The following is a 9,731-nucleotide window of genomic DNA, read 5'->3' as shown; positions in this document are numbered from 1 at the left end:
TTTTGTATGTCTATTTCATTAAAAATTAAAATATATGAAAACATAAAAATTAAAATATATGAACACATAAAAATAAAAAAAACTGAACATTTCATTATTATTCTAATTAGTCAAACTACCGTTAACATCCAAAATGAGAATAGTAGTCTAAATAATTCGGATCAAGTAAAGAATAGATACCCCGTATCAGACGATGCCGCCTGGCGGTGCCAGGCGCACAATTCAACTAACACCGGTGATTCGACCTTGACATTGGCACAAGCACACGGCGTCGGTTGTTTGTAAACACGTCAAATAGCAAACATGCTCGAATATTCGCCAGCATTTTTTTTTAAATATATTTACAAACTTTTGAAGATAAACCTTAGAATAATAATTATGTTTCGCGGATTTTTGTGCTAAAGATTGATTTTTATGTAATGTGTTTTATAATTCTTTTTTTTTCTGTGTGTTTTTTTTAATACAATTCAGTATTTATTTAATTATTCTTTCTTTAAAACATTAACTTTACCGACAATTAATATATTTTTTTAAATAATATTTTTAAATATTGAATTTTGATTTAATCTCATGATACCATCACGTGATCAATTTATTAAATGACAAAAAAAAAAAAAATCCAAAAGTCGAAGAAGCCAAAATTTTACGAGGTATTGTCGTGATAATACATACTTTGGAAGCATTGATAAACAGACTCGAAGGTGGTGTAAAATGCGTTCTTTATTGTCTAGTAGTAAACGTTGCACTGAGAAACAATGGCGGACGAGATTCATACGTCACGGGCCAAGGGGCATAACTCTAGGCGACTAATAGTCTCTTAGCCTATATTATGGCATCCCTTCCCTTCCATATATATGTATATAGTCCAAGGGCGATATTTAGCCTTTATCTGATTAAGGGATAACATAGTCTCTAATATATTATTTAGCTTGTCTCCATTGTTCTAGGGTAATGGTATTGTCTCTTTTTTTTAGGATAGTGTAACCTATAAGTTCAGTTTCTGAGGAGCATTCACTCGTCTCTGAGATCTTCTTAATTCGGGGGTGAGTTTCTCAGTTCGGGTGTGAGGCGTGCCGCTGGAGTGTTGTTCGGTGGTCGGCTGTTCGATTTGTTTAGGGGGGGGACCTTCCTTCTGGGTGGGATCCGGTGGAGAGTCGCTAGGGCGAGGTTGGTCGGATCTATTTGCGGTTGTTGATCTCCTCCCAGCTGGTCTGAGGAACTGCCTGTTCCTTCTATAGGTGTTACCGTTCTCAGATTCAACTATGTAGGATCTGGGTGTCACGCTGGAGCGCTGAATTTTTCCAGGCTCCCATATCTTTGCTTTTTCCTGCTGGACATAGACGTTCTGTCCTGCATGTAGGTGGGAGTGGTGTCTGTTATGTTTCCTGTCATAGCAGACCTTAGACTGATCTTTCTGTTTCTGTATGGCTGTCCTAGTCTGCTCATCGCCAAGTTGTTGCTTGGATACTAGGGGTGTCCGTATTTTTCGTCCGTTGAGTAACTCTGCCGGGGACTTAATGTCTGATGACAGTGGCATGGCTCTGTAAGCCATCATTGCTAGGTAGCTGTCTTGACCAGTTTCCCCTGCCTTCGTCAAAATTTTCTTGCATGTTCCCACCATTCTTTCGGCGAATCCGTTAGACTTGGGGTAATGTGGGGACCATGTCCTGTGTTGGGAGCTGTACGTCCTGGCGAAATCCTTGAAATCTTTACTTGTAAATTGTGGACCATTGTCCGAGTACAAGATTTCCGGCACTCCTTGTTCCTCAAATATCGTCTTAATACTTCTAATAACGGATATTGATGAGGCGGACGGAAGGCGTCGTACGAAGGGGTTTCGGCTGTACTGATCTGCCACAAGCAGATATTCTTTCCCTGCCAATGTGAACAAGTCTGTGCTGACGTACTGCCAGGGGTACGTAGGGGTTTCGTGCTGGAGTATTGATTCGGGCGGGATACTGGCTTGGTATTTCTGGCATGTGTGGCACTCTCGGACTATATCTTCTATGTCCTTATTTAACCCTATCCAGTACACCGCTGAACGCGCTCGTAACCTCGTTCTCTCTACTCCTTGGTGTGAAGCATGCAGCTCTTCCAGTATGCCTCTTTGCAACGAGGCTGGGATAATGATTCTCTGGCTCTTGAGTAGAATTCCATCCTGGACCCCAATCTCATCTCTGAAATTCCAGAATGGCAGGAGAATTCCTGGGCAGTCAGCCCGGTTGGAAGGCCAGCCGGTCAATACCATGCTTACAAGTTGCTTTAGGAGTGGATCCTGGGATGTTTCCACTCTTATATCTTCAACTCTCGTCGGCGCAAAGTTGAGGTATGAGATCATGCTATGGACGTTGAGATCGATCCCTTCAATGTGCCCACTGGGTCTGGGTGCTACTCGTGACAAGCAGTCTGCAATTGGAACTGTTTTTCCTGGGGTATATTTTACAGTAAAATCATATCCCTCGACCTTCAATAACATTCTAGCCAGTCTTGGGGGTGCTTGTGCTAGATTTTTCAATGCTATCGACTCCAATGGCTTGTGATCCGTATGAATTGTCGTTTTGTGGCCCCAAACGTAACTGTGAAATTTCTCCAGGCCAAAGACGATAGCCAACATCTCCCTCTCTATGTTTGAGTAGCGTGTTTCTGGTCCGGAAAGTGCTTTGCTCGCAAATGCTACTGGTCTGTCGTTTTGTAGCAGAGCCGCGCCTATACCCATTGAAGACGCATCTACCTGTAGCACTATTGGTTCTTTAGGGTCGAAGTATCGGAGTGTCGTATGATTTCCGATCACTTTTTTGATTTCTTCGAATGCCTGTTGCTCCTGTGAAGACCATGTGAAGTCATTCTTCTTCGATGTTAACTCACGTAGGGGTTTTGTCAGTGTCGCGAGTCGTGGAGAGAATTTGTTCAAGTAGTTCACCAGGCCTAGGAAGCTGGTGAGCTGCTTTGCATCCTCGGGGGGTTGCATCTGTGTGATCGCCTCTATTTTCCGGGGATCTGGCTTGACACCGTCTCTTGAGATTATGTGGCCGTAGAAAGGGATTTCGGAGGTTTTCACCACAAATTTCTCTGAATTAAACCTGCAGTTTCTTTCCCTTGCTCTAAACATTAGCTGCCTCAGTGCCTTGTCATGGTCACTGCCGTCTTCCTCGAATCCGTACACTACTATGTCGTCGCATATGGATAGGACATTTTCGAGGTCTCCGAAGTTTTCCTGCATGGCTCTTTGGAACTCATCCTGGGCAGATTTGACTCCCATGGGGTACCTGTTGTACATGTATCTGCCATGTGGGGTAATGAATGTTGTGAGACGTCTCGACTTTTCGTCCAGTTTCAAATGCCAGTAGCCGGACTTGATATCGACTTTTGTGAACCATCTAGCGTTGTCTAGTTCCGCAGTGATGTCTTCGAATGTCGGAGTCGCATAGTGTGGTCTGTGCACTGCTTTATTTAAGTCTCGGGGGTCGAGGCATAGCCTGACCGATCCGTTCCTTTTAGTGGTACAGACGAATGAGTTTACCCAGGGCGTCGGGTCCTTTACAGGGGAAATTATTCCCTGGGCCTCTAAGGAGTCCAACTCCAATTTCAACTTTCCTTTTAGGGATATTGGGACTCGACGTGGTGGGTGGACAACTGGTGGTACTTCGGGGTTTAAATGGATGGTGTGTTCACCTGGCAGACAACCAATGGAGTCGAATACGTCTGGAAATTCCTCAATGATTTTCCTCCTTTCTCCAAGGTTTCCCATCGTACATGGTTCCTGCACGGGGACCGGTTTCATGTCGTGCGGGGGAGTAGGCCGGGATGCTTTGTCCGTCACATGAGTTGTGTCCGTTTTTATAGCCAAGTTAAGGGTGACTAGCCCTAATTCTCTTGATGTTTGGAGTCCTATTAGTATAGGGTCTCTTGATTTCACCACGTGAAAGGTCGCTTTAACGAACTTGTCGCGGGATCTGACCCCTAAACGACAGGTCCCTTCTTGGTCTATCGTTGAGCCTCCAAACGCAATTAGCCTTATAGCTGATTTTTCCAGTGGTACTCCTTTCAGTTCCTTGAATACCTGTTTAGGTAACAGGTTGCTCATTGCACCTGTGTCGATTTTCGCGTCAACCTCTATTTGGGCTTTGCTGTTGCCTATCTTCAGTTTTGTGAAAGCTTCTGTGGTCGCTAACGGTAATTCCTTTACTGTGTGAAAGTACAGCTCCTCTGTGGAACTGTCGTCGTTGCTACCCATATGTGCTGCTGCCATGTGGATTTTATTCTTATTATATTTCCTCTGTGGCTGGAATGACTGTCTGCGTGTGTGCCCCTCGTCTCCCATTTTAGAGTGGCAAACTTTAGCAAAGTGTCCCTTTTTATTGCATTTTAGGCAGTATTTGCCTTTAGCTGGGCATTTATATTGATGGTGTTTTGTGCCACAATTACCACATGTGGTAGGTCCACTGGGCTGTCTGGCTCTAACTGCGAGTGTAGAGCTGTCTTCTACTGCTGTTGTACGTAATGCTTCCATTTGTTTACACGTGGCTTCTTCTGTCTCGACGATTCCGAGTGCTTTCTCGATCGTGAGATCGCTTCCTTCTCTTATTAGGGAGTTTTGTGCAGACTGTAAATAAATACCGAATATGAATAGGTCCAACACAATGGTCTCTTCCACCGTCCGACCGTATTCACACTGTTTGGCTGTCTGACGCAGCCGACTTAGAAATGCGTGTGCCGATTCATCCGCGTTTTGTTTACATTTTAGTAGGTTGTGTCTAGCTACACGAAAGTTCGATCGCGGATTCGCATATTCCTTAAAAAATTGGATATATTTATCCAATGTCCTTTCTTCTCCCTGTCGAAAGGGAAAAGTGTCACTTATTTCCTGGCCCTCGATACCAGACCATATTAGCAAGTAATTTAACTTTGTGTCTGAATCTACGTCTTTCATTGGGCCGTCGAAATATAAATGAACTTGCCTGATAAATCGGTTCATTGATTTGGCCAAATTTGAAGTGTTCCAATCGATTGTTGGAGGTGGTAGTTGCGAATATGTATTCATCGTCGATTGCGAGAAAAATACCGACACCACGTGTGTTTTGTATTAATTTTTTTTTTAGATCCCGAAAGTGTTCGTTTTTTTTTTTTTTTTTTTTTTTTTTTAGGGTAATATTGTTACTATTCCTTTGATTCTTTAGAGGATCCCACTTCAGACACCATGTCGTGATAATACATACTTTGGAAGCATTGATAAACAGACTCGAAGGTGGTGTAAAATGCGTTCTTTATTGTCTAGTAGTAAACGTTGCACTGAGAAACAATGGCGGACGAGATTCATACGTCACGGGCCAAGGGGCATAACTCTAGGCGACTAATAGTCTCTTAGCCTATATTATGACAGGTATTAAAAGAAATTAATATTTGGACCATTTTGTTTTAAATACTGTAACAAATGGATAAAGCCATTTTCAAAGATGTTGTGTGTCCGTTGATTTCTAGAGACCATCTATCCATAATTGAATGGATGAAACAGCATTTCCTACTTGCAAATGAAATGAATTGTGAATTCTGTAATGTCCGTATGAATTGGACGAAACATTCAATGACATTGGATAAATATGTTTGGAAATGCCAAAATAAAATGTGTCAAAAATATAAAAACAGAACATCTATACGATGCAAGTCATTTTTTTAAAATTCCAAGTTATCCTTACAGTCATGGATATTAGCAATATATCTATGGAGTCAAAGAATAAGCCCCCAAAAAAATGCCATGATGCAACTGAATATTTCGAAACCGACGGCCAATGACATATATGCTGCATTGCTGCATTTCGAGAAATATGTGTGAAATATTTTATCGATAATCCCATATTCTTTACTTGATCCAAATAAAAGTTATAAAAAGATATGTGAATAAAATAAATTTTTTTATCTCGATTGTTTATACTTGTGATTTTATTATGCATAAAAAATTGCCTCGGCCTAAAAGGATTTCTCCTTCACTGACCACCGACATACATCGCACTGTAAATAAATATTGAATTGTATTAAAAACGCACAAAAAAAGAAATGGCCAAAACCGTATAGAATGAACCTTTTTTTATAAGTTTTATCCAAACACTCTTTATTCGAACTTAATGGACTGTTTTTGTTTTTTTTTCTTTTTTTTTATTATTTATTAACTGTTTTATTCTTTTTTTATCACACAAAAATAGAACTTTTATAATGAAATATATATTATGGACTGTTTTTCAAACATCGAAATTTTAAACTTAAAGTTTTATTTAAAACAAAAAAAAAGACGAGGGTTTTTTTCTTTTCGAGATATTTTTTTTCACCATTTATTACTTTGAAATTTTATTCAACAATGAAATGATAAAAAAAAACTTTTCGTTAAATATATTTTTAAAAAATTATTATAAAATATCTATAAAGTCTATTTTTATGTCTGTAAAAGTTTGTTGAAAGTTCAAATAAAGTTTATAATTTAATTGAAAAAAAACACCTCGTCTTTTTTTTTTTTTAAATAAAACTAACTTTAATTTTAAAATTTCGAAACAGTCCATAATATATATGTCATTATAAAAGTTCTATTTTTGTTTGATAAAAAGAATAAAATAGTTATTAAAAAGTTCTGTAAATATATTAAACACGCACTCAGAAAGACACCCATTTATTGAAATATCTTTTATTTTAAAAAAAATCTTGCTCGCGAATATTCGTAAAAATGTAATATTTAAAAATATTATTTTGAAAATATATTAATTGTCGTTGAAGTTAATGTTTTAAAGAATAAATATTGAATTGTCTTAAAAACGCACACAGAACCCCCCCCCCCATGCTGGTGAATATTCGAGCATGTTTGGCATTTGACGTGTTTAAAAACAACCGACGCCATGTGCTTGTGCCAATGTCAAGGTCGAATCACCGGTGTTGGTTGAATTGTGCGCCTGGCACCGCCAGGCGGCGTCGTCTGATACGGGGTATCTATTCTTTACTTGATCCAAAAATTCAATATATAATATAATATAATATAATATAATATAATATAATATAATATAATCCTTATAATAAAAAAAAAACGCGAAGTTAGTAAAATTACAAGAATATATTTGGACCAAGAAAGCAAACTACAATAATTACATTATGAAACTTGAAACTGAATTCGGGTAAACTTAAGATTTCTGCCCAACAAATGTCGCAGTAACATTTATTGAGTGGTTTTCTACCAACATTTTGTTTTATTTCTTATTTTGAAGCGATTATTCAGCCTTCAAAGACATTGCGGTAAGCTTTTCTTGTTCTCCAACAGCGTTTAACATTAAATGTTTTTCGAACGGATTAAAGATTATACATTAACTAAAAACACTGCAAACGTATCCATTTACTAGGAAAGATACCCGCGCTTCGCACGGGACTTTGCTGCACATTCGCCCTACCCCGCCGACCCCCCCCCCAATGTAAACAAAATGTTTGTTTTTTTGGTGGGGGTGAACGTGTGGGTGCTCATTTTAGGTTAAATTATTATAGAAAAGTGATACCCCACTTTATTGAAACTAACATTAATTCAAAAATCCAGAGTCCTGAAGTTCATGCCATGCAAACGGTAAATTTGCGAAGGGTTTGATTATCAGATTTGGTGTCAGAAAAAAAATCGGTTTGTGTCAAAAAACGAAAATAATTTTTTTTTTTTTTTTTTTATCATAAAAATAATTATTTGTCCAATCACGAGAAGTGTGTGATGTATCCAAATTGATGAAATTAAGAAAGTGAAAGGAGGGTTGTGGTAATTTTTTTGGCTCGTTTGGCACTTTTTGGTGTTTTTACCTAAATGCACGTGCACGACGGTCGCCCATCTTGCTTGCCAAACTGTAGTGATTACGTTGGATAAAGAATGTCTTCAAATATGAATAAGTACTCGTTTGCGCAAGAAATAAATGCGATATTCGTTCTCAGCGTACCCAAAATTTTTTAAAGGTTTACAATTTAAGGGCGAATGCCGATTGGTCCGTAAATTTAAAAAAAAAATAAAAACTGTTTTATGGTAATAATTATACCATAGCGATGTATGTGATATCTAGGGACTGCCAACAGACGCGATTAATGATTTTTTAAAACCTTTGTTTATCTTCTTCAAACTGCAATTAATAATTAATCTTTGTTATAATTTTATTAAGGTTTTAAGATTTACACAGTTTAACGATTAATAATATTATAAACATTTGTATATTAAATATGAAATACGGTTTCACTGAATGTTAATTTTGTTACCTACGAGGTTCCATATTTTCTTCGGTAAAAAAAAGACTAGAAAATATGAGGGGGCTACAAAATGCTTAATATTTGTGCAATAATATTTTCAAATTGTTTTTAATCGTGCGATAGAATAGCTGACAAGAGTCATGTTTACATTAAAACTTAATATTTAAAAAAATATTTAAACACAATTAAAAAAATATGTTATAACGGAACATTTTGAAATAATGGAACTTTAATCCCTTTAACCGTTTAAAAAATAATTAATTTTTAATAAGTTTCCTTTTTCTTGGCAATTCAACTGATATTATATATATTATAACTGATATTATGGTATATATTAACTCGAAAAAAAAACTATTTAAAAAAAAACAATGATATTAAATTTATATCATTTTTTAAATTGAAACTTCAAGGTAATTTTTTGTTCAATATATGTATTTAAATGTTTAAAAAATAAATATGTTTTACGTATTTGAACTCTTATGTTTCATAATAAATAGAAATTTCGATAGATTAAAATATATTTTGTTCAAATTTCGAAAAAAATAAATAGGGGTGGGGCACGCACAAAAAATATTTCCCTCATATATTTTACGGAAACTGATTTTATATGTAATTTCATTCTAAAATGGATAAGTATCGAAAATTTCATGAAAATCTGACCATTAGTTGCTTTTTGCTAGATTTATTAAAAACGGGTATGTTTTCACGTTCAAAATGCTTACTACATGGGAACGTTATTTTAAAGCACCAATTATGTAAACACGATTTTCGTCTTTCAATTTCATTACTTTCGTACGATGAAAATTTAAAAAAAAAATTACTAGTTTATTTTGCCCTTCGTTTAAATGGTACAAAAGTTATATTGATAATATTAATTTATGATAAAGTTACGTCGTTTTACATATGGGGGCTAATTATGTGGTGACTTTTGGTAGTGCCTAGTGATATCATATATGATGAAAAAAATATATATATTTTATATTAAATAAATTATAAAGAAAATCTGTTTCGCAGGCAATTAAATACACTTGCTATGGTATAATTACAATCAATCCTGGGAAATTTTATAAACAAAAAAAGAAGCAAATAATGTATGGGATGATGGATTTTGACATATGGAAAATTGGCCTTGTGTCTGACTAACTCTGTCCTCGTAGGTATCACTTTTCTATAATAATGTAACGTAAAATGAGCACCCACTTTGTGATTACCACATGATGAGAGGTGGATGACAGAGGAAGAAATAAACAGATACGGAGAAAAAAAATGGAACAAAAAAAAAAAACGAGGGGTTGAGAAATGGGTTGAATGGAGAATAGTTTTAAGAGAATTAGAAAAAATGAGGGATTTGGGAGTGAGTGAAAGGAAGAGTAATTTCGAGGAAGAGAGAATGAGATTAGGAGAGAGGGAGAATAAGAAAAGAGAGAGGGAGAAAGAGGAAGGATAAAGAATGAAAAATGATATATTAGGTAAATGAGAGAAAGGAG

This window comes from Euprymna scolopes, chromosome 27 (genome assembly GCF_053919585.1).
Source record: "Euprymna scolopes isolate OS-2025 chromosome 27, ASM5391958v1, whole genome shotgun sequence".
Taxonomy (NCBI): domain Eukaryota; kingdom Metazoa; phylum Mollusca; class Cephalopoda; order Sepiida; family Sepiolidae; genus Euprymna; species Euprymna scolopes.
Note: the sequence above shows the minus strand (reverse complement) of the source record.